The following is a 25,595-nucleotide window of genomic DNA, read 5'->3' on the forward strand; positions in this document are numbered from 1 at the left end:
CTCTAAATCTCTTTCTCTCTCTCTTTCTATCTCTCTCTCTCTCTCTCTCTCTATCTCTCTCTTTCTCTCCCCCTCTCTCTCTATTATGTTTGTCTGTCTCATTTCCACTCTTTTGTACTGTCACAATTTAATTTATTCTTATTCGCAGTCTTTATAAGCAAGCATCCATATTTATCAAATTTTCTCCCATCTCTGAGTTTAATTTATTCAATGTTCATCTTTTAGTTTATAATGTGTATTATGCCAAAAATGTATCATTTTGTTGACTGTAAACTTTACTTAATTTCTTTAATAAATTGAATAACTGAAATCACTCAATTTTAATTGCAGATGGTGCATAATGACATTTTAATTCTGGCTCTTAAACCCTGACCTTAAAGGAAAAAAAAGAACTTGCAGATTTCTGCTAACAGATACCTTGAGAAGTTTACTCAAAACTGAACAACGATAACGATAGACGGAGAAATACACTTGTACCAAAGTGGCAGAGGAAGGAAACAGTCCAGTCAGAGAAAAAGAAGAAGAATCAAGGTTGAGAAGGAGGAGAGCAGAAAAAGAACAGAGGGCAGAGTTGAACTACTTTGGGTGGCTCAACAGAAAACTCACATCGTTCATAGAACAAGGAAGGAAGGTGAAATAGATAATAGGGGAGAGAAAGAGAGAGATCTGTTTGAGATGGAGGATTTGAAAGAGAGAGAGAGAGAGGAGAGAGAGAGAGAGAGAGAGAGAGAAGGGTCGCAGAGACAGAAAGAGAGAGCGTGAGAGAGTTACCTAACTGACAAGATCTACAATTTATCAATTATGATGTTCCTATCGATCGTTCCCAGTTAGGAATCCAGTTAAAAATACTTCAGAGAGATTGATGAGGCATCTTACTGTTGTTCTTCTTCCTCTTCCTCATCGAAATCCAAGCATCAAGAAATGGAGACGATGAAATGGAACCATGTCGACTGCTAGCTTACGAAGATCTGCGTTCAGCTGACCAGGAAACCTGAGACAAGTTGTGACGCCACTCGTGGTTGCAGACACAAGACGATTCAGGTCACCATAGGTCGGAGTCGTAAGCTACAGGGTTCGGAAGCAGATGTCGTAGAGTGCTTCGTTGTCGATGCAGAACGCCTCATCGGTATTCTCGACCAGTTGGTGGACGGACAGGTTGACGACGGTGTCTGAATCCTTTGGCGAATGGACAACGCTGAAGGACGTCATGATCCGATCAGGGTATTCCTCACGGATCTTGGTGATCAGGAGGGTTCCCATATCTGAGCCAGTTCCACCTCCCAAAGAATGCGTAAGCTGGAACCCCTGTGGACATAGACACATGAAATAAATGGTCACGAATGTTTAAGCCAGGCTGTTAGTCATTTGGTGCGAGTGACCTATTCTTAAAATGATAATTGAATAGGAAATGGAAATATTCAGCTAGGGGAAACGATAACTTGATTGTAACAATTACAATTATTTTCCTAATCAAAGAAAATACGAATATTTAATTCATTTCGTGGCTTCTTTCTGTTAATATTTGTAATTGTCTATTGATTTCAAAAGAAACGATATTGATCAAACAGCTTTGAAGCATATTGTAGGTACTATAACACATATGCGGCCTTAATAAGAATTACAAAAGCCAGGAAGGATCTAACCCCGATGATATGGCCAGTATTAAATATTAAATGAATGATTTGAAAATGAAATAATGAGAAAACATCAGCCAGACAGTTAATTCAGTCGTTAGTCTACAAAGTCATAATACTTAATAGCAATTCGGAATATACGGACACATAATTACAAGCGTTGCTCTAAAACACTTCCAGAGTCAGCTGCACAACGCAGGCATCAGAACAAAATTTTACTGCTTTAAATAGCGAAGGTTGTTTGTTTATGCTTCGTGAAGGATGTATTACTATGATCGAAACAATGACACAACCTGAATACAGTCACATCCCTCGGCCTCCTTTCGTACAACGTCCATCAGAGAATGGATGAATTCAGCGCCTTCTGTGTAGTGTCATTTGGCCCAGTTGTTCCCTGCTCCGCTCTGGCCAAAGATGAAGTTGTCTGGTCTGAAAAGCTGACCAAATGGACCAGAACGGACCGAGTCCATAGTGGCTGGCTCGAGGTCGAGAAGAACCGCTCTTGGGACGTATTGTCCTCCTGCCGCCTCTTTGTAGTAGACGTTGATACGCTCGAGCTGGAGATTAGAGTCACCTTGATAAGAACCGATCGGGTCGATGCCGTGTTCATCAGAGATCACCTCCAAGAACTAGAAAATGGTTGTCAAGAGGAATGATTAGAGAATCATGCTATCTTGAATTGGGATCATATTTTCAATTTGAATTCAAGTAACTTTTACAAATAAGTTACAAAATGTATGAAATTATATACAGGCTTCAACTGCAAAGACAGGAGAGCAGACATGATTGGCGTTGACGCAATGCGATTTTATCATTTTCATACAAGTACTTGGTAAAGGTAGATTTAAATCATACAGTTAAACCACATGAAGAAAGCGATACTATTCACCTGATCACGTGTAAAACCATAGTACACTTGATTATAGAAAAAACCAGAGATATTATTATTATTAGCATCAGGAGGAGCTTAATGCAGGTTTAAATATTAAGGAAGCATTTGTGAAGAAAAAATAATAATTGAGAAATGGAAGCCTGTATCAATGTTTCATCCGCTCACCATTATACTAAGATTTCGTGTTTTTGATCTGGTAAGAAGAAGAGAGCGGATAATTCGACAAATATCGGAAGGATTCACATTTACATTATTTATGGTCAAGCAAGGACCTTGCTGAAGAGAACCTAATTGAACAGAAGAACACCATCTATTGCGTGAAACAACAGACTCATTCTAGAACGCTGTATCATGTTAAAGAGCGCCCCCTTGTGCTGTCCTGATCAGCGTCACTTGTAAAATGTTTTGATTGTGTCAACATCACAGAAAGGAAATAAAACTAAAATAGAATGATCGTCTGTATTCTGGCAGCTTATGTGCAACAGCAATAATGGCCAAACTAGCAATAGAGCATCATTCGCAATGGACTGAGAGTACGTTTATGTCAATTTTGAAGGCAGAATAAGCGATTTGAAACGCTCATCGTAATCGCAGTTCCACCGTGAACTGTTTATGCTCACTTCTCTGGCTCCTCCAGGCATGATGAACCAGAATCATGCCTGGAGGAGCCAGAGAAGTGCAGTACAGAGTCTGCAGCTGGATTCGCAAGCCTGCACTGCTTATGTTACGTTGACCCAATTGAAACGCGTTTACAAATGATTGTGCGTTTATGCTTCCCCAGAATCGCTGATCCAAAACGCATATTTTTGTGAGTTTACGATCGGCGATTACAATCGCCGTTTTTCTGTGAGTCTACAAAAATGGGAAAGGACCCAACCGTGTTTTGAACTATACGCGAAACAAATGCCTCGTTTTGGCCAGAAAAAATGAGCATAAACGTACCCCGAGATATACCTAATATACATCGACTCTTTCTCTCTCTCTCTCTCCCTCTCTCCCCCTCTCTCCCTCTCTCTCCACTCTCTCCCCCTCTCTCTCTCTCTCATCTCTCTCTCTCTCTCTCTCTCTCTCCCTCTCTCTCTGTCTTTCCCTCTCTCCCCTCACCCACTCTACCTCTCTTTCTGCTATGCTATGCGTAAACGATTTGCAATCATCCAAGGGCGTCCTCGTAAACTCAGAATCAGAGCCATCTATACACATAGTTTAGCCAATCCGGTTCGAATTGGACACAATATGGCGACTGCTGTTTGTTGGACAAGCACACAAAAAAAACAATATATACGCCAGTGAAACCAAGTTGGCCAAACTCTGTGTTTAGATGGCTTTGCTCAGAATCATCGATATTTAATTCGGTCAAGTGGAGCAAAAAATATAGAGCTCAAGTTGCTATGTTAGGCAAGCGCACAGCAAAAATAATGACGAACAGGGTGTGCCAGACTGCTAGATGAAGCCGAGTAGGTCACTGTATGTATGTGTCAGGGTGGCGATGCTTGTTGAAATAGAAAATGATTATCACGATATGTTTGTTAACAGTTTCCACACACAAGAATTGATAACAAATATTTATATGCAATCAAGTGCGTATGTACATAATGGCACCATAGTACAGTTAAAATAAACTATATTTGAGGGTTCATGGATTATGTTACAATGCCTTTCTAAATATCTGTTTTTTAAACCCTATTATATAGATAAAGCTTGACGTATCACGTGCCTTTTAGAAAACAATGTAAATAAGAAGTTTAAGAATTCTAAACTACTACAGTGCAACCAGGTGGAAAGGGGCACTTTTAGGGGCTTCTGTGACAAAAATATCACCCCCCCGAAAAAAAGAGCTTTATCAAAAGTAGCTTTTCAATTATACCCAACAAAGCTAACGGGAAACACTTGCCCGCTTCTGGTATTCTATTCAGTATCGCACAAACAACGACAATACGACTTGTATTGTCTTATTCCTTTGATAAGAACCCATTAAGATTTCAATTTCATCAAGTAGAATATTTTAACCTTAATTACATACGACATAACGATATGATAAGAGCAACCTTTGCATAAAATCGTCAAACATTTGCTCACTTACAAAGAAAACCTTAGGCCATTACTTGCAACCGAGAAGGATTCGTGTTATGTTGACCCCCCCCCCACACACACACACCAATTTTAAAAATGACACTAGGCAGACAGCTGGACGTAGAAAGGAACTCATGATGATTGTTATCATAACACTAAAGCAAAAACAGCAACTGGGATACATCAGCCAAATGTTACAGTTAAACTCTAGATTGCGCAGTTTCCCCATTGGCGATAAAACCACAGTATTGTTATTAATGCGGTCGTTATTGTCACTATCATGATGTCTTTTTCAATTTATATTTCAAGGCCATCCACTATTGATAATAATTGTATTCAAACTGGTCTGATATACGCACGCGGTATGTAACATAGTCTGTCTACAAGGAGAAATATCAGCTCCCAACACACACATGGTGGTGGGCGCGTTTTTAGCTGATATTACATGTGCATAGACAGTTATATATTATTTAGGAATATATTCTTGGATTTAAGGACCGTTCATGTTATAGTAAATAGAATTATCTCTGCACAGTGCAGTAAAAAGTGAGAGTGATTATTATGTAGTGTTACTATAGTGTTACTTCAGAATTGCTTCTGTATCTTCCTGGTAGTACATGACTTGTATGAGTGTTACCAATTAGTACATACAAAGACATGATGTTATATCACATGTGAATATATGAAAGATCGTACCAGCAAGTTTCAACCACAGTGTCTAGTTCCCATTGATCACCCTGATTCAAACCATTGGTGGTTCTAGAAGGGGCGTGGAGGGGCATGGAGTCCCCCCCCCCAACCCCCCCCCCCCAATAATCCTCCCCAAACATATTTCTTCTCCTTGAATTGTTCCTAATTTACCCGACATTCTACGGATTCTAATTCCACACGCATTGAACCCGTTCAAAAAGAAGACGAACTAACTTCCCCCAAGAAATGTAATATAATTTTATATACAGTCAATGTTGGAGGTTACAGCTGCCAATTTCGTTGTTGTCTTGAAGCGAAACTACATCGCCAACCAACCGCCAAAATTCGCATTTTTCAGATGAAAAGAAAAAAAACGGTGAGGTATATACGCGGTGAGGTATACAGCCATGACAATTACATGTAAATTAAACAACTGGTTCATTCATACCCTTACCAAGTTTTGTGGTGAAAATAAAATTAGGCTGTTCATATATTTAATCTTATCAAAATTACAAAGTAAAATAATGTAAAGCATGAACTTTGGGGTCGGTATACTGTCTACTTCCGTTTCAGTCAACAATAGATATCAACATGAGGTGGTTTCAAATGAAGATGTTTAATATTATATATGCGAAGGATACTTTGGTAAGATTTGGTGTAGAAGCTGACGAGTAGTGTACTTTTTGTAATCTTGCAAAATCAAACGGTTATTGTATACAATCTATGAGCTGTACATAATAATCCCTTGCTTTTCATTTAATTTGGTTAACAATATGAGTTATTATGTACAGGGATCTTTGCATTTTTTCAAAACTGCAATATTTTGGAAAATAATCAGAATAATGAGGCAAATGTATATTATGATATGATTATAATGTATGTATTTTAACTTGTTTTGATAATATATATATGTACTTTCATATGTTTATAACTTTTCACAAGGCCTATGTTGAAAAATGCTGGAATAAAATCAAACGTACAAACAAACAAATTCCTTTGTGGTAAAGAGGGAGAGGTATGGTCTATAATGGGCTCATAATTCAAAAAATAAACACACAGAATATGTAATTTTCTTTTTAGGATTGGCACCCTTTTCAGTCATGCACAAAAGGGACGCTTTTTTATTGCTGGAGGATTATTGGTTTTGGGGAAATAAAATTATGAAGATGAATGCCCCTGTCATCCAGGGATCTGAATATGACACACCAAGTTCATAATCGTGTTTCTTGGCGAAGCGAGTATGGATTTATCAAAGTATCATTTTTACGAAAGCGCATAGTTCGTTCACAAATCACAATAATCGTTTCTTTTCGGGGTTCGCTTTCTTCTTCTTTGTGGGACGCACTGTTTAGCTCAAGAGTAATTTCGACTGTTGAGCCAATAGTAAATTTACTTATGAATCAGAATATATACTCCTTTTTCCAAATTGAAGAGATACATAATATTGAGCGTTTTTTAAAGGTTTCCATGGTAGAGCTGCCAGGATAAAGTATGAAAGGTTTAGGGATACATAGATGTCACCGTGCTACGATTGACACGAGATTTAGAGCATAAATGATTTATAATGATTGGTTAAAATACAATAATGATGATGTATGGACACCAAAGAAGATTCTTAGTGATCGATTTGACCGGAATCTCACAGGATTCGAACCTGTCCCATGACATCAACAAATTGAGTTTATTTAATTACATGACAGAGAACTGATAATGTTATTCTCTTATTTCGCAGATTTTCCATTTTCACTAACATTATTTTTTTGAGGAATTTATGGACCTGTGTACCCTACTCTTGTTTTACAGACATTTTCGGCAGCGACACTATGAACATATTTTGATGAGACTGTATTTCGTTTCAGGTCTCTATTAACTCTGTAATTACAACGACAAGAAACATATTGAATATAGTAAATTGGTTCAATCCTCACAGAGAATTCATAGTTACATGTATTCAAATTTGTTTTCTTACTATTTTCTCTTCCTTAACTCCCCCCCCCCCCTCTCCCTTCTGATTCACTTTAATATACATGCACATGTAACTGTACTCTATTTGCCCTTGTACACATTCCTCTCAAATATTGTTACCATGAATACCCCCCCCCTCCCTCCCGCCCCCAGATGAGAGAAAATGGTGCTAAGGTAGTGACTTAAATGCTAGAGTATGAGTGAATATAGAGACCATTATTGATAATAAAAATGGGAACAAAAATGATCTGATCGATTCCTAAATTCTCCGAACTATATTATTATAATTATATTGAAGTTTAGGTGAATGTAAATCGTCACAGAGAAATGAGTTGGCTCTCTATACCATTCCAAACAATTCAATGTTGAAAGATTTTTAAACGCCTGTTTTATGTCTTATTTTCATGGAAAACGGTTGTGAAAATTTACTGTTAAAGGGGGTTACATAATTATGTTAACGCCTTCAAACTCAAAGAAAACCATAAATATCTTTCTGGTTTGAGACATTTTTTCAGGATTGTTTGCATGATGGGGGGTTAGTACAGTAGATGGAATATAATAAGTAACATTTAATACAAAAATCAGGCAGTTCTTTCATCAACCTTCAACAACCATTCACTTTAACAAAAAGGCATTATTGTGGATTTGTGCAGTTGAGCGTAGTAAATCTGAAATATATATGTTAACCATTTAATTTATTACTGTGTTCTTTCATTGAATGACAAAACTTCCTCTAAGATATTCAAAATTAGGTGATATACTTACTTTTGATCATGTTTCAAGTGAGAAGTCTTTATCAAAAACGCCATGGCAATCCAAATCCATAACACTAACATTCAACTTAGATTTAGGTCTAGGTCAATAGATCTTCACAAAGTATAGATTCCAGGTCTCCACTGCCTACAGAATATGGTCAAAATTAACGAAAAACATTATCTCCCACCGCGCGAAACTGCACTAAAAGAACATGCACACACACACACACACACACACACACACAATTTTCCATGAAGTAGAAATACAGGACGGCCTTTTTCTCGTCCACTCTAAGCAATGTGTTGAATTGAAATGAGCTAGCTTGGCACGTTAACGAGCGCCAATGTACCCAAGCTCAAGATAGCCAGCATTAAATTTGCATATAGACGATGATTGGCCCAACAGATTAATCTGTTATGTCCAATCATAGAGATTGCTATATCAAATGGGTGTATACTTGACGTCACATCAGGGGAAAACCCTTTGGACCGGTTTGAACCAGATATCCTTTTAGTTGTATCGTTTTAGTTTTTGTTATTGTAGTTGTTCTTGCTGTTCTTCTTGTTGTTATAACACTTGATAGATCCGATTTTATAATTTCAGGTAGGTAGTGAAAAAAGGGCAAATCTTAGAATGAAAACTAATACACCATACAAGGAATATACTATCTAAGTGGAATGGATAACAATGAATTACAAATTACAAAAAACAATGGTTACAAGTTTTCAAACAAAATACAAATGTACCATGTGAATGAAGTTTTCTAATAAAGATAATAGAAAAAATATAAAATTCAATACAAATTCTTAAGCACAGGCAAGTAAGGTAAGATTATTCGGAATGGGTATGTCGGACCTAATTTGCAGACAAGTGTAAAATTGATAGGTAGATTTTCAAATTTGCTGGATATAAAGGTGACAAGTTTTCCAACAAGCAAATTAGAAATAATCAAATAAATGAACAAAGTAAAAAAAAAATCAAGATTTGCCAAGATCGGTCTGAAGATTATAAATATGCTGATAAAATAATGAAAGGTTGCAGGTTTTCATTGCCAACACCCCTGCAAAAGATGTAAAATACTATGTAGGCCTAATAATGTAATGTGAAAATTGAGTCCATGGCACTATTCTACACCTCATTAACATTTGCCCGTATCTGAACCTTATTGTGTAGATTCCATATAATTATGAATGCTGAGAACTTTCTTTTATCTTATTTTCTTTGATCCATGAGAATTATTTTAAATTATCGTGTGTGTGTTTGTAACTCGGTTTTTGTGTATCAATCAGATACAATTATTAACATCTGGGGACCGACCTTTAACGTCATCATCCGACTCAGCTTCGAAGTACGTTTGTAGCTAGTTTGTGGGGCTTATTGCCGTTTGGTCTACAACTGGTTCATCTACTACCCAATTGGTCTATCTCCATTTGGTCTACAACCAGCCGGTCTACTATCCATATGGTCTAATAATCATTCAATCATCAAATGATTATTATATCTTATGGATAGAAGACAAAATGGGCATTAGACAAACTGGGAATTAGACGGACTGGAAATTAGATTAAATGAACACTAGAGCAAAAGGTTGGTAAACATATTGGAGGTAAGACCAAATGGAAATTAGACCAAATAGCTAAGTAGACGAAATGGTTATCAAACCATGTGGATATAGAAGTCCAGCTGAAATAGACTAATCGGTAGTACACGAACAGGTTTTAAATTTTGTACTACGACCCAACCCCCCCCCCCCCCAAAAAAAAAAAAAAAAAAAAAAAAAAAAAAAAAAACGTCTTCACTGGTAACCTACTTAACCTTTTCCAAGGATTTTCACCATCACCATTGATATTAAACTTGAGTTCTGGGGGAAAAAAATGAATTCTCACAGAATCAAACGAAACTTACACTGAATGTTTAAAATTACAAATATATGTCATTTGCCAAACAATTTATTTTGGTAGAAAATATATACTGGCTGAGTAATGAGCATAGAAAGATAAGGAATCATGGTAAGTAATAGGCCCGACACCATTTGTGTAGTCCCATATACATATTTCTGTGTACAATGCTTGTTACTTTCAGACTAAGCCAAATTATTATGATTTTGATGATTCCAGAACCTTGCAGTGCACACCAATACTTACATGCTACATGATCAACTTTTTCTGATCCAACCCACACCTTTTCTTTCACAATGCAATCGCTTAACCAGAACTCAACTTTATCTTTAACAAAAACACACAGTAAAGGCCCAGGCCGTCCAACCATGACACACAGAACGAACATGACGTTGAATTAGTTGTCACTCTCAGACCCTTTAGAGATACTCGTAGTTGATTCTTCTGCAGAAGATAGTTTTCCTTTTTTGTGGGAGAGTGAAATAAATCAGTATTTGTTCTTCTCTTAATCGAGTTCTACGAAAAGCCTAACAAAATGCAGATGCAGGCGCAATTATTTTTCATAAAGGCCAAATTGTTTTCCTCTAATTCATCTTCTTAGAAACTGCGTTTAATTTCATCCACGGTTATAGATGAACTCCATTCTCTTACCATGAAAATCAAATACTTAATCAGAATTAAAAATGGTTTACCAAATGGTCCTTTCCTTGATCAATTAGTGTTATTCCAAAAAACATATCTTCTCAAATTATCTCTTCTCATTTTATGCGCAATGACCGATTGGATTTAGATTTATGGATCGATTATAATATTACACAGCATAATATGTAGTTGTTTGGAAACGTTTCATAAAACTTGTTATTAATAATAAATTACAATACTTCTTACAATCTACTCAACATTTTGCATTTGATAAATAAAAGCAAATTTGTTATAAAATTTTAGTATTCGCTATGATATCAAGCTTTATCAAACAGAGCTTGTGTTGGAATACAAACATTAACCGGAAAAATGTACATAAATATGTAATGGACTATGAATATAAAAACGTGTTCATAAAGAGACTAGTGGAGTTGACGCTGGTGTGTCGATGAATCCACGCATTTTACAGTCATACATAGCTTTGTCAGATAGAATATAATATTTCGGGTAAATTTATGGTTATAACTGTTTACGTTATTAGAGAAACCAATAAACGCATGAATACTTTTTTTTTTTTTTACTTTGTATTTGAAATTTTCTTCACTTGTTCTTACACCTTCATCAAGAAGAGTCATCTACATCATCTTTCGGAGTCACATTGATTTATTTCATTATTCCTCGCTGCATTCTATATGTAAGTATTTTGTTTACTTTTATGCGATTTTTCTTATTAAGTATAAAATAGACTGACACTGAAATCACTCAAATCAACATCTTTTCATCAATATTTGTGTTAAGAATACAATCATTTTTCTGAATTATCTTGCATAAATATAAATAAAGGTTTTAGGTCTATGGTCTAATTATCTAATATTTTCATTTTCTTAACAGATCCCTTCTCTTTCTCTGTCTTCTCTCTGTCTTCTTCCCCAGCTGGTTGATTTCTTCTCATTTCTCTTTTTCTGTCTTCAAAAATTTGAAATATTTGTTTATGTTTATTATGAGTTTGAAGTGCAATATGTTGAACAGTTCTCTTTTACTTGAATGGAATGGTGGTGGTTATTTTACCTGACAGCTAAGAAAGCATAAATGCTTGTACGTAAGAAACCAGACGGCCAACGGCTTTAGGTCCTCTCCGAGGAACCTGGCAATGAGGATTAATGCGTTACCAAAGGGCACTAGCGCATCGCCTTGGTTTCGAGCCCGGGTCACCGGATTACAAGACCACTGCTGTACCGACTGAGCAATCGCGCCTCCTTCTAATCTCACCTTTTGTTCCCTGTAAATTTTGGTGAATGTATAGGAATCATTTAAACAATTTTGACCAGTGCAGCTATGTAATCTATGTAAGTACATTTCTGTCTATGGACTGTTTTATTTTAACATGGAATTTTCTATATGAACCGAAATCAATGATGAATGAATGAATGAATGTGCATTAGCTATAACGAATGTTGGCAAATATGAACAAACTTACTTATTGAAGAAAATGAATGTATGCCTCGAGAAGATAGCTAACACATGAAACGCCATAGATTAGATTTAAAACAATTTTTCTTGACTACAATCGACTGATTTTCTATTCCTGTTTGGAAATTAAATCTCAGAATATGCAGATTACCATAGTCGCAGCTATCAGGGATTGTCCTTAGGCGCTATTCGAAATATTTGAAATTTACCGGGAGCACCGGTGAATTTCGATTATTCAATTTCTCGAAAGCAGCCTTGTTTTAGGGGCTAAATTTTCTAGTGCTTATAAAACATTCACAGGGGCATCCAAATATATCATTTTTTTTAAAAGAATCACTATCCATCCAATTTTTAAAATTTCCCAAAACTTTGAATTACCTTTAAACAACATGTATATCACAGGCTCTTTTTCTTTTGGAATGGGGAGGGGGGCTTTTTTTCTGAATAGTAGATAGTACAAAAAAGAAAAGAAAAAAGGAGGCGGCTGCCAAAAAGGAGGCGGGCGGGGCGAGAAATACTTTATTTTTGTTATTTGGCCTAAAAAACAAACACTTATATTTCATACATATATTTTAACTATATCCATTGCATAAGTTTGTATAGCCCAAACCGATAATGATATAATAATGATAATAATAAAAACGTTGCTTATAAAGCGCTTACCACCGAAGTCTCTAAGCGCTTATATGGATAAGATCTATTAAGTAGTCACAAAAAACGCATGAAAATTGCATTAGAAAATTGTCTGAAATATGCTACATAGACACGGACGCGTGCAAAATACCTTTTGCCTTCAAATTATTATTATTTTTGTTTAAAATCAAATAACTTTATTTCCAAATTCGATTTTTTGTTTGTACAACTATTCCAAATCATTACGAGGTATTAACACGGGGAAGCATAATAGTAGTGAAAGGGGGCACGTGTCCCAAGTGACAGTTGAAGGGGCCAGGGGCGCAAAAACAGAAAAGAAAGGGGGTGCAATAAATGCCCCAAAAAAGAGTGCAGAGAAAGGGAATAAAAAGCGATCCAACCCTTTATAACAAGTTCATTTGTGTGAAAGCAGACAAATAAGATAAACAGAATGGCGAAAGAAATGAATCGGACAATAATACAGAAAGCTATAAAATTAATGATTAAAATATAAGATCACTAAGTCTATGCGAATCTCAAATTGGCAGTTTGGCCATTGGATTGTGACGTAGTCACGGATAACTCTCCCGCTTGTCGTGTACAAAAATATCATTAATTTATATATTACTCCTCGAAGTTTGCTCATACAGTCTGTGTTTGGGGTGAGTAGAGCGCATGCGCGACTTGTCGGTGCCCTGCGCTGCATGTCCTGCGTTAATTTTGTTAGCGCTGAAGCGAGGAGAGTCACGTGACGTAAATCCAGTATCTCACCGAAGTTTGCTTTTACCATTCTTATAGGTCCATGCTTTTACACAGCAAAACACTGGTGAAACTTCGGCGGGCATTTCAAAAAACCATACTCCAGATGTGGGTTTTTCGATTTTGATTTTTCGTCGTGTTTGCGAAACACCGGAATGTGAAACAACCCGACACTTTGGGGTTGCAATGTAATTGCAGGTTTTATCAATTAAAGTTTATACAACTAATAGCATTCTAAAGGGTCAGACAATTTACAATTCTCGTTGCTTTGCTCCTTATTCTACCTCAATATAGTGCAGAGTAAAAAAGCAAGACAATATTCAGCATTCAAAAGAAATTTTTAACTTTATGTTACCTCGCTAAAATCTTAATTGACTATATTCATCCAAAGAGTTCATTAATTTTGAGCCCCACTTGAAGAAGAAGAAGTGATAGTATATCATTTATCAATGTTTTATCATTCACAAATCGACCGCTTTGTTACAGTCATATGCATAGTCCTATTTTAGGGGGGGGGGGGGGGGTAGCTCCCCGAAATTTTTTAGAGATGCAATTTGTCCATGATTTTAATTTTATGGATTACAGTGAATCGTTCGGGGGAAAGGTCGTCGTGAACATTATTACAGCCGGACAAGACAGTGCTCTTGGACTTTAACTCACAGGCAAATGCTCCCAGAAAACTGTTCGTAGACAACTCACCTCAAAAACACTACCCTTAGGACAATTTCACCCAGAGAGCTAACCCCGGACGAAAACTATCACCTAATTCAATTCCATCGCAACTAGTTGTCCTGGGGTTTATAATGATAATTGAGGTAGGCCTATATTTGTAGGATAGTTATCCGGGAGTATATTGTCCTAGGAGTTACTTATCCTAGGGATAGTTGTCCGGGGTGACAAAATGGTGTTTAGGGGGGGGGGGGGGCGGCCGGCGGGGTGCACGGATATTATCCTGAAACTACCGATGGGTACGGATAGAATTCAGTGTGCCGATAAAATAACAGTGGACGTTTCCAAAAATTCTAAACAATAATTTGATCAATTTCCTACAAATGAATTTACGTGAAACGAAATTCTGACTCTGCTGAGTATTCTCCATGAAATCACTCCTCCTTTTTCGTATTTCAGCCTCATAAATTCGTAGGCTATCAGTATTGTACTAACAATACACAAAGCAAACTGAAACGATATAGAGTCATGATCTCGTAAATAGCAAGTTATCTACAGCACTTTATAGCGGTGACGCAAAACTGATTCCGGATTACAATACTATGCTACATGTATAACACTCAAGATATAAACCAAAATTGATTACCTTTTATTTCAGTTGTCTATTCCAATATATATGTTTCCAGTTTATGTTGGATAAGGAATGAAAAAATTATGTAGCTTTATAAATACCAAAAAGTTGCAACGCAAGTATCCTAAACATATAACATGCAATATACGTGGCGATGTAGTTTGTACTCTCCTAAAATTGGACTTTGGTCTTCGGAAACGAGTAGCCAAAATAGACAAAGGAAATGTGACAATGCAGTTCGATCGTGAACAGAAATATAAAAGGAAATAATCATTATGTTGACAATGATATCACCACCAGTGGCGTAATGAGAGAAACGTTGGGGGGGGGGGGGGGTACTAGATTAAAAGTAAAGGTTCGCGGAAATGACAAATGAATGTTTTAACGATACAGGCACTGCAGGACGTTTTTCAAGGAGGGGAGGGGGGCTCAATTATTTACGATCAGGTAGAGCGTAGCAAGCGAAGCCGCAATTGGAGCGTAAATTGGAGTAGGGTCCAGGGGCATTACGGTCAGATGAGCAGCCAGGGGCTCATCTTTAATAGGGCCCTTGATGGGGTCCAGGGGGCAGAGCTCCCGGAAGCTAAAGGGGTTCTAGCCAATTAAATACGGTCTGATATTAAGCATATAAGTTGATACCTTATTTGTGACACTGACAGGTCACTAATTGGTGTGGGGTCCAGGGGGCGGAGCCCTCAGGAGCTCAGGGGCTTTAGGCATTAAATTACAGTCAGATGAGCAATCAGCGGCAAGCCTTAGGGTCCTTGGTAGGGTCCAGGGGGCAGAACCCCCGGAGGCTCAGGTTTTTTTTTAGACATTTAGATAACTGTCAGATGAGCATTATTTTAAAACCTCATTTGTGAAACTTATAGCTGACTATTCTTTTTTTCTTTCTGTCTTTCTATTTCTCTGTATAACATTCTATTTAAAAAATTGTGTTTTGGGGGAGGGGTGGAGCCCAACCGATTCGCGGGCTCTAACACTTAGGCTTTTGTAAATTGACCCTTTCAGCTTTATGCTGCTGGTAAATCATTATATACCAATCAATAATGTTTGCCTGACTGTAAAATTGAGAATTTGACATTTTTCTAACAAACGCATTAAGAAGTATGATTTACCAAAAATTGAGTATAAATCCCGAAAATTCATGTCAATTTAGCAAAATTTGTAAATCACTGGCATCAAATAAGAAATACCTCCCACCCCTTCCCGCCTCCAATAGTACGCCAGTAATCACCACATGCCATCGGACTCTTGGACATTTAATATTTAGATGCAATCCTTGAAATTCACTTTTGGGGGAGACAGATTTAGGATAATTCTGTGTTGAGTGGAAATCCACTCTTGAAACGGTTATTCAATCACTACTTCGGAGAATTTTCAAATCCAAATAATCGATCCCAAGTATGACTATTAAAATGTCGATTTCTGCTCATCGTATGAAGAGAATATTTTATCCCAAAATCATTGACGTTCATGACGTGTTTTTGTTGACAATTTTGGGATAACAAATTTCCACCACCTATAGGTCTATTTGACGAAGTGACACAGTGCGCCGTGGTTTTTACGATTTCCCTCAAAATTGGCCTTTTCTTTAATGAGTAGTGTCCTTCTTTATCTGTTGTTAGGACCACTTACTTATGTCTACCTATCATGCTCCTGTGTTTTATTCATCACACTGTAGACCAATGGAGTCTAGGGTAGGAGAGTCCAAAGGTCCATTTAAACTACCGAAGTGTGTCAAATCAAAATGGAGAGATGTGATGAGAGATGTTTTTTGAATAACGAAATAACTGAAGGGGTTTAATATTGTTTTCTTCATAACCAGTGGAAACCTCCTTCCCTTGTTGAGCTGCAAGCTTCTACAAAACTGTGTCGTGGTTGGCGCTGTTGCTGATGCAGCAACACGATGTGATAGAACGAAACTCTCAGAAAGTGACAAAGATACCGTGTACACTCATATACTAGACAGAGACCGACTCTGACTACGGTCCCATTCTACTTCCTCGTGGAACTGTAAGAACAGCGCCATCTACGACATGGGTCTAAAGAAGCTTGCTACACAGCAAGTGAAAGCTTACAAAAACAGATAATTTTCCACTGATTGTAAAGAAAACATTAATTGTCTATGTAGTATGTATTCACTCTTTACAGGTGCTCCCTTTTCTACCAGCAAAAAGAACATTTGGTTAGTGCTCCTTCCCTCTTTTAAGAACGCTCCGTCGCTTCAGCCTACGTTCTGAACCTCAAATCGGTTACAAAATATACAATTTTATCAATCGCCTCTATTTGTTATTCTAATTTCTCACATAATCATTGATTGCACATTATTATGTTTTATATTTCAGCCATACAATGTCAACCTCTAAGTTTCAAGAGAGAGACGATACATCCCGTAACCGTGGCAGAATCGACAATGAAGAGAGATACGAGGTAAAAAAAAAATGAGAGGTGTCAAAATTCGACGGATTGGAGAGTGGGAAGATGAAATAATTACACCAGCTTCCAGCATTAGGAATAGCCTTTAGTCCTTCGAGACTCACGTTGGGCAAGCTATAGGGTTTGGAATGGGGTCGGAGGGGGGGGGGGGGGGGGAGAAGCAATTTTTTTCGGGAATATTTGGGAGTGCTCTCAGTATGGGGTGGGTACGCCAACACTTAGAGGGAGTCGTTTGGGGGAAAATATCCTTGAAAACCTCCCTACTTTCTTGTAAACAAAGGGGGGGGGGGGGGGGTCTCATATTCCCATTGAAAGGCTTTCTTATTTTGGGGGAAGTTGTCTAATCTTCTGTTAATTCTGTTATATTGACCAGGTAACAGTGACAGCGAGTTGTCCAAGTTTCCGCACCGTCCAAGTCACCCTCAAACCAGGCCAGCGATCCTTGTTTACAGATCACCGTGGAGGGAGACAGACAGAGATTGTGGTGGATGTCAAGGTAAGATAACTGGGGAAAAGGATTCTCGAATGAATGTAAACACTCGAGAAAAAAATATGCAGGAATACTAGATTAAAAGTAAAGGGTTCGCGGAAATGACAGATAAATGTCATACGAATGACTTGCTTATTGAGCCAATGTAATTTTACGTAAAAAACAAAGGAAAAGGAACGAATTATACAAGGGGGCAATGGCAGTTATTAAAAGTTGATATTGTAGCAGTATTAAATCAAATCGAAGCAAAGTCACTTTGTGAAATTTGAACTCTGTTATAATCATTCTAGGAATCAGCGAATCATAGCCATGAATTGTTATTGAATCAATAATTATTATTTTGTGAAAGTTTTACGGTGACAAACAAGTATTATAAATCTATTTTCTTTTAAGGATTTGAAAGGATTGTTGCTTCTGATAATTGATTAAGTCATTCGATTACTGGAGGGATCCCGTGCCCAATGGTGACCCATGCCCTAAATAATATTGGAACCTTATCATAATGAAATGCCTGGATCTCGATGATAATGTTCATGTCGGTATGTTTTGGTATGGGAGCCTGTCCCGAAATAGTCACACATTGAGTCACACAATTTCTCTTATAAGCTAATTTGACCCCTCCAAGTTACCTAAGACCATGTAACTCATTAACAAGGTCAGGTTTAGCCCCCAGAGCCCCAAAGAGGGTCGGATTTTACCCCGTCAAGGCCATGAGGTGAATATGTCTTAATCACAGCTAATAATGTTATAAAGTTAGAGCAGTTGAATACAATGCACCAACTGGATAACTGAATGAAGCTTAACTCTTGGGTTATACCTATATATATATATATTTATATATATATATACGTATACAAAAATCGTTATCAAAATCTAATCATTTCTGAAGGAAGGAGAAACACCAGGAGTGCTACCCATTAGTGTCCAACCAACTGACGAACGATTGGGACTGGACACTGCTCCAGAAGAAATGATGGAGATTGTAAGCACAGCTTCATTTTTCCTATGGCTACATGCATGTTTGCAGGAATCGTACATGTAAAAAAAAAAAAAAAATTATTCTAGGAGTCTGCTATCATAGTAATGAATCGTTAATTAATCAATAATTATTCGTGAAGTATTACCGTGTCAGACAAGTATTATAAATGTATTTTTGTTTAGTGATCTTAAAGGATTGTTGCTTCTGCTAATCGATTAAGTTATTCGATTAGTGTACGGGTCTCAAGCCCCAGCCCTAAATGATATTGGAACCTTTGAAATATTATAATGACATGCATCGATCTCGATGATAATGTCGTATATATATATATATATATATATATATATATATATATATAATGTTATGTACCTTATACGTATACAAAAATCATAATAAAAATCTAATATTTTTCTCTATCGTTTCTGAAGGGAGGAGATTCACCTGAGATGCTACCCGTGAGCGTCCAACCAACTGATGAGCAGGCGCGTAGCCACGGGGGGGCACGTGCCCCCCCTAAAATTTCCAGGATCGGTTGAAATTTTGTAGACCCCTTTTTTTGACCTCGATCGATTACATGTATGTGCCCCCCCAAACATCAAACTCTGGCTACGCGCCTGCTGATGAGAGGTTTGGAATGGACACTGCTCCAGAAGAAATAATGGAGATTGTAAGCACAGCTTCATTTTCCTATGGTTATGTTTGCAGAAATCGTTCATGTGAAAACGTTGATGGTGGTGGGTGGTTATTGATAATTTTGTTCAGGGATGTTCGAAGCTAGACTTTGAGCCACAAGCGCTTCAGGATAAGATTGGCCTATCTATTAACACAATTATTGATAACGATTTAAGGAGGAACACATCAAGACTTAAATGGTTCATGTGAATTTTTTCTTTTATTCACCGCATTTTCATTTTATTTTTGTTCTGTATAGGGATAACTGCGATCTGATGAAGGCTTTTAAGCGTCATACCTCGGTCTTCCTCTGTCTTTGCACCATGTTTGCCAGAGTTGTAATGTGCTGCAGATTAACAAAAGTGGCAGATCCAGAATTTTCTTGCCGGTAGGGGGGGGGGGGGGGGGGCTATGGAATGGAGTGGGGTCACATAGTGTTTTGCCGCTCCCAGACCTATAGTGTTTGCAATTTAGTATTGTATATTCATGTATCTTATTACTACCCCTCCCCCCCCCCCACACACACACACACTAACGAGATCTTTTCCGCTGTGTTAATGTATAGTTTCATTATGTTTATTTGTTACTCTAAGCTTCAAAACGTATAAATGCTGGGTGATTCCGACCCAAATTCGCCAACAAACACTGGCATCATTGATTCCAAACCCTGTGGATATTGGGAGGTGGACATACCTTACGGGACTTCAGATTTGTAAAATAAAGCGGTATGTTTTGAGGTCACTTGGAAAGCAGACAAATCAATGTACTCATTTTTGAGCGTGAGTTTGCTCGATCGTCCCTACTTATACAAAATGGATAGGAAATGCATATACATGAAATAGGAATGGGTTTGGGTTGGGTCCCCCTCCCAAAGTGGAGAAACCAAATTAAATTTGAGATACCCGATGATGTATCATAAGGCCCAAATGATCTTACTTTTTATCGGAAATTAAATGGATATTGTCCACTAATTTACCTACATCTCTTTCCCCTCATCTCTCCCATCTCTCCCCCTCTCTCCCCGTCTCTGTTTTATATTTGTCCGTCTCATTTCCACTCTTCTGTACTGTCACAATGTCATTTATTCTTATTCGTAGTCTTTATAAGCAAGCATATATATTTATCAATTCGTCTTCCATCGTTGATTTATTGAATGTTCATCCTTTTCTTCATCATGTTTATTATGTCAATTATATATACTTCCATTCACTGTCAAATATTTCATTAATCGATTAATAAAGATATTAAGGGAGAGCGAGGTAGAAGTGGAACGAAGTCAACAACTTAAGTCATTTCGACATTGTAAAGAAACCTGTACCAGAATGCATTCCCTATCCACACAAGTAGAAGGGAGGGGGAGGTTGGGATAATTCTAAGTCGTGTTTTAATAAAAAGAAAACTCAAAATTCCAATTCTGTATAAATATATGTTGAGAAATATGAAACTCATTATTTGTTATATTTATAACCAAAATATTCAGTCTTTTTCTAGTTTTGAGGTTGAAATAACTCGTCGCTGTTTTCACGAAGTGACGGTAGTGAAAAAAAATTGCATTCACTTTGCGTTACGATTTTCCTCACCACCGTCACTTCGTGAAAACAAGGACGAACTATGTGGTGCGGTTATATCTTTCTATGTGATTGTGATATATTTTCGTCCTATACATTGGGAAATAATGAACTATGGAATTGTGTTGTAATTATGTTTGTTTATCAAATGATAACAAAAGTTTTGTTGTAATTATGTTGCAGTTTTGTATAAACTATGTTATGAAAAAAAAAAAAAGTTTGGAGTTTTGATAAATGAAATCAATGAATACAAAATTGTAATTGATTGATAATGACCCACTTTATTTCATTGCTTATAACTGAAATAACTCAGCTTTAATTGCAAATGGTGCCTAATGACATAGTTTCTAATTCTGGCTCTTAAACCCTGACCTCAAAGAAGGATAAAAACCTGCAGATTTCAGCTAAGAGATATTTTGAGAACTTTACTAAAAATTGAACAACGAGAACGAGAGAAAGAGAAATACAGTTGTACCAAAGTGGCAGAGGAAGGAAACAGTCAAGTGAGAGAAAAAGAAGAAGAATCAATGGAGAGAAGGAAGGGAGCAGAAAAAGAACAGGGGGCAGATTAAACAAGATTAGTTGAAATAGTTTGGGTGGCTTAAAAGAAAACTTACATCGTTCGTAGAATGAAGGAAGGTGATATACAGAACAGGGGAGAGAACGAGAGATCTGTTTGGAAGGGAGGATGAGAAAGAGAGAGACAGAGAGAGAGAGAGAGAGAGAGGGGGATAAGAGAGGGATAGGTTGGGAGCATATCATTTGAGAAATCCTTTTGTTCTCGACATATTATATCCTGTTAAAGAACTGACAAGATCTACAATTATGATGTTCCTATCAATCGTTTCTAGTTATGAATCTAGTTGAAAAATTCCGTGTTTTTGATCTGGTAAGAAGTAGAAAGCGGATAATTAATATCCGAAAGTTATACAGTTACATTATTTATGGTAAAGGATCTTGATGAAGAGAACCTAATAGAACAGGAGAACACCATCTATTGCGTGAAACAACAGACTCATTCTAGAACGCTGTATCATGTTAAAGAGCGCCCCCTTGTGCTGTCCTGATCAAAGTCACTTGTAAAAAAAAATTTGGATTGCATGAACATCACAGAAATGAAATAAAACGGCATTAAATCACACGAAAATAGAATGATGCTTGTTGAAATAGAAAATGATTATCACGATACTAATGTTTGTTATCAGTTTCCACAGACAAGAATTAATAACAAATATTTATATGCAATAAAGTGCGTATTTACTTAATGACACCATAGCACAGTTAAAACAAACTATATTTGAAGGTTCATAGATTTTTGCATCGCATTTCATTTGTACTATAAGCATGTATATTATATTACAATGCCTTTCTGAATATCTATATTTTTTAACGCTATTAATGAAGACGCGCGAATTCACCCGCCCGCGCCAGATCCCTGGACCCTGGGACTCCCCCACCAGATCTTTGGGACTCCCCCGCCAAGGTCATTTAGCGTATATCAGTCTGCCGTTGCCAGGTCGATCAAGCTCAAGGTTTATCCGACCTAGCAACGAGTAACATAGGTATTGCGCACCGAACAAGCCCCGACAAAAGAAACACAAAGCCCCAGTATAGGCAGCCGAACCCGCGCGTCCGGAGACTCTCCGGGAACAAACACGCGAAAACCAGAAAACACGCCGAAGATGGTCCAATAGAATTGTTACCCCCCCCCCCTCTCCCACCCCACTTTTAAAATGGCATTTGGCAGACAGCTGGAGGTAGAAAGGAAGTTATGATGATTGTTATTATAAAACTAAAGCAAAAACAGCAACTGGGATCAGCCAAATGTTACAGTTTAATTCTAGATTGCGCAGTTTCCCCATTGGCGATAAAACCACAGTATGCGGTCGTTATTGTCACTATCATGGTTTCTTTTTTAGTTTATATTTCAAGGCCATGTACTATTGATAATAATGTTATTCAAACTGGCCTCGATACGCACGCGGTATGTAACATAGTCTATCTACAAGGAGAAAAACCAGCCCCGCCCCCCCCCCCCACCACACACATAGTGGCGGGCGCGTTTTTAGCTGATATTACATGTACATAGACAGTTATATATTATTTAGGAAGATATTCCTGGAATTAAGACCGTTCATGTTATAGTCAATAGAATTATCTCTGCTCAGTGCAGTAAAAAGTGAGAGTGATTATTATGTAGTGTTACTATAGTGTACTTCACAATTGCTTCTGTATCTTCCTGGTAGTACATGACTTGTATTACAGTGTCACCAATTAGTATATACAAAGACATGATTTTACATCACATATGAATATATGAAAGTTCGTACCGACAAGTTTCAACCACAGTGTCTAGTTCTCATCGATCACCCTGATTCAAACCATTGGCGGTTCTAAAAGGGGCGTGGAGGGGCATGGAGTCCCCCCCCCCCCCACCCCCCAATAATCCTCCCCAAACAGATTTATTCTCCTTGAACTGTTCTGATTCTAATTTCAAACGCACTGAACCCGTTCAAAATGAAGACGAACTAATTTCCCCCAAGAAATGTAATATAATTTGAGATACAGTCAATGTTGGAGGTTACAGCTGCCAAATGCAATTTTTTGTTGTTGTCTTGAAGCGAAGCTACATCGCCAACCAACTGACAAAATTCGCACAATGCATCAATGTGGAACTCATGCCAGCAAATGAAAGAAAAAAACGGTGAGGTATACAGCCATGATAAATACATGCACAGTAAACAACTGGTTCATTCATAGCCTTACCAAGTTTTGCGGTGAAAATAAAATTAGGCTGTTCACATATTTATCAAAATTACAAAGTAAAATAATGTAAAGCATGAACTTTGGGGTCGGTATACTGTCTAATTCCATTTCAGTCAACAATAGATATCAACATGAGGTGGTTTCAAATCAAGATGTTTAATATTAATAACGAAGGATACTTTGGTAAGATTTGGTGTATATAGGAGCTGCCAAGAAGTGTACTTTTTGTAATTTTGCAAAATCAAACGGTTATTGTAAACAATCTATGAGCTGTACATAATAATCCCTTGCTTTTCATTTAATTTGGTTCACAATATGAGTTATTATGAACAGGGATCTTTGCATTTTTTCAAAACTGCAATATTTTGGAAAATAATCAGAATAATGAGGCAAATGTATATTATGATATGATTATAATGTATGTATTTTAACTTGTTTTGATAATATATATGTACTTTCATATGTTTATAACTTTTCACAAGACCTATGTTGAAAAATGCAGGAATAAAATCAAATATACAAACAAACAAATTCCTTTGTGGTAAAGAGGGAGAGGTATGGTCTAATTGGCTCATAATTCAGAAAATAAACCAACAGAATATGTAATTTTCTTTTTAGGATTGGCACCTTTTTTAGTCACAAAAGGGACGCATTTTTGTTATTGGTTTTGGGGAAATTAAATTATGAAGATGAACGCCCCTGTCATCTAGGGATCTGAATATGACACACCAAATTCATAACATGTTACTTGGCGAAGCGAGTATGGATTTTGTAATAAAAATATAATTTTTAAGAAAAGTTCGTTCACTAATTACAATAATCGTTTATTTTCGGGGTTCGTTTTTTCTTCTTTGTGGGACGCACTTTTTAGCTCAAGAGTAATTTCGACTGTGCAGCCAATAGTACATTTACTTATAAATCAGAATACTCCTTTTTCCAAAATGAAGAGATGTGTATTGAGCGTTTTTTAAATAAAGTTCCCATGGTAGAGCTGCCAGTATAAATCATGGAAGGTTTAGTGATACATAGATGTCACCATGCTACGACTGACACGAGATTTAGAGCCTAAATGATGATAATGATTGGATAAAATACAATAATGATGATGTATGGACACCAAAGAAGATTCTTAGTGATCGATTTGACCGGAATCTCACAGGATTCGAACCTGTCCCATGACATCAACAAATTGTGTTTATTTAATCACATGACAGCAAACTGATAATGTTATTCTCTTATTTCGCAGATTTTCCATTTCAACTAACATTATATTTTTTTTTAGTAATTTATAGGGCCTTTGTACCCTACTCTTGTCTTAAAGACATTTTCGGCAGCGATACTATGAACATATTTTGAAGAGAAATAATTTCATTTCAGGCCTCTATTATAATCCTCACAGAGAATTCATAGTTACATGTATTCAAAGTTGTTTTCTTACTATTATCTCTTTTTTAACCCCCCCCCCTCTCTCTCCTTCTGATTTACTTCAATATACATGCACATGTAACTGTACTCTATTTGCCCTTGTACACATTCCTCTCAAATATTGATACCATGATTACCCCCCCCCCCCACCTCCCTTCTGATTTACTTCAATATACATGCACATGTAACTGTACTCTATTTGCCCTTGTACACATTCCTCTCAAATATTGATACCATGATTACCCCCGCCCCCCCCCCCCCTCCCTTCTGATTTACTTTAATATACATGCACATGTAACTGTACTCTATTTGCCCTTGTACACATTCCTCTCAAATATTGTTACCATGATTACAACCCCCCCCCCCCCCCCCCAGATGAGAGAAAATGGTGCTAAGGTAGTGACTTCAATTATTTTAGAGTTTGAGTGAATAGAGACCATTATTGATACTAAAAATGGGAAAAAAAATGATCTGATCGATTTCTAAATTCTCCCAACCATATTATTATAATTATATTGAATTTTAGGTGAATGTAAATCGTCACAGA

At 37.1% G+C, this 25,595-nt stretch overlaps 1 pseudogene; it reads right to left on the reverse strand.

Moving 5' to 3' along the window:
* Positions 1–248: 248 nt before the first annotated feature.
* On the reverse strand, positions 249–2,496 carry LOC100888912 (annotated as a pseudogene).
* Positions 2,497–25,595: the final 23,099 nt, after the last annotated feature.

This window comes from Strongylocentrotus purpuratus, unplaced genomic scaffold (genome assembly GCF_000002235.5).
Source record: "Strongylocentrotus purpuratus isolate Spur 01 unplaced genomic scaffold, Spur_5.0 spur5_scaffold_16, whole genome shotgun sequence".
Taxonomy (NCBI): domain Eukaryota; kingdom Metazoa; phylum Echinodermata; class Echinoidea; order Camarodonta; family Strongylocentrotidae; genus Strongylocentrotus; species Strongylocentrotus purpuratus.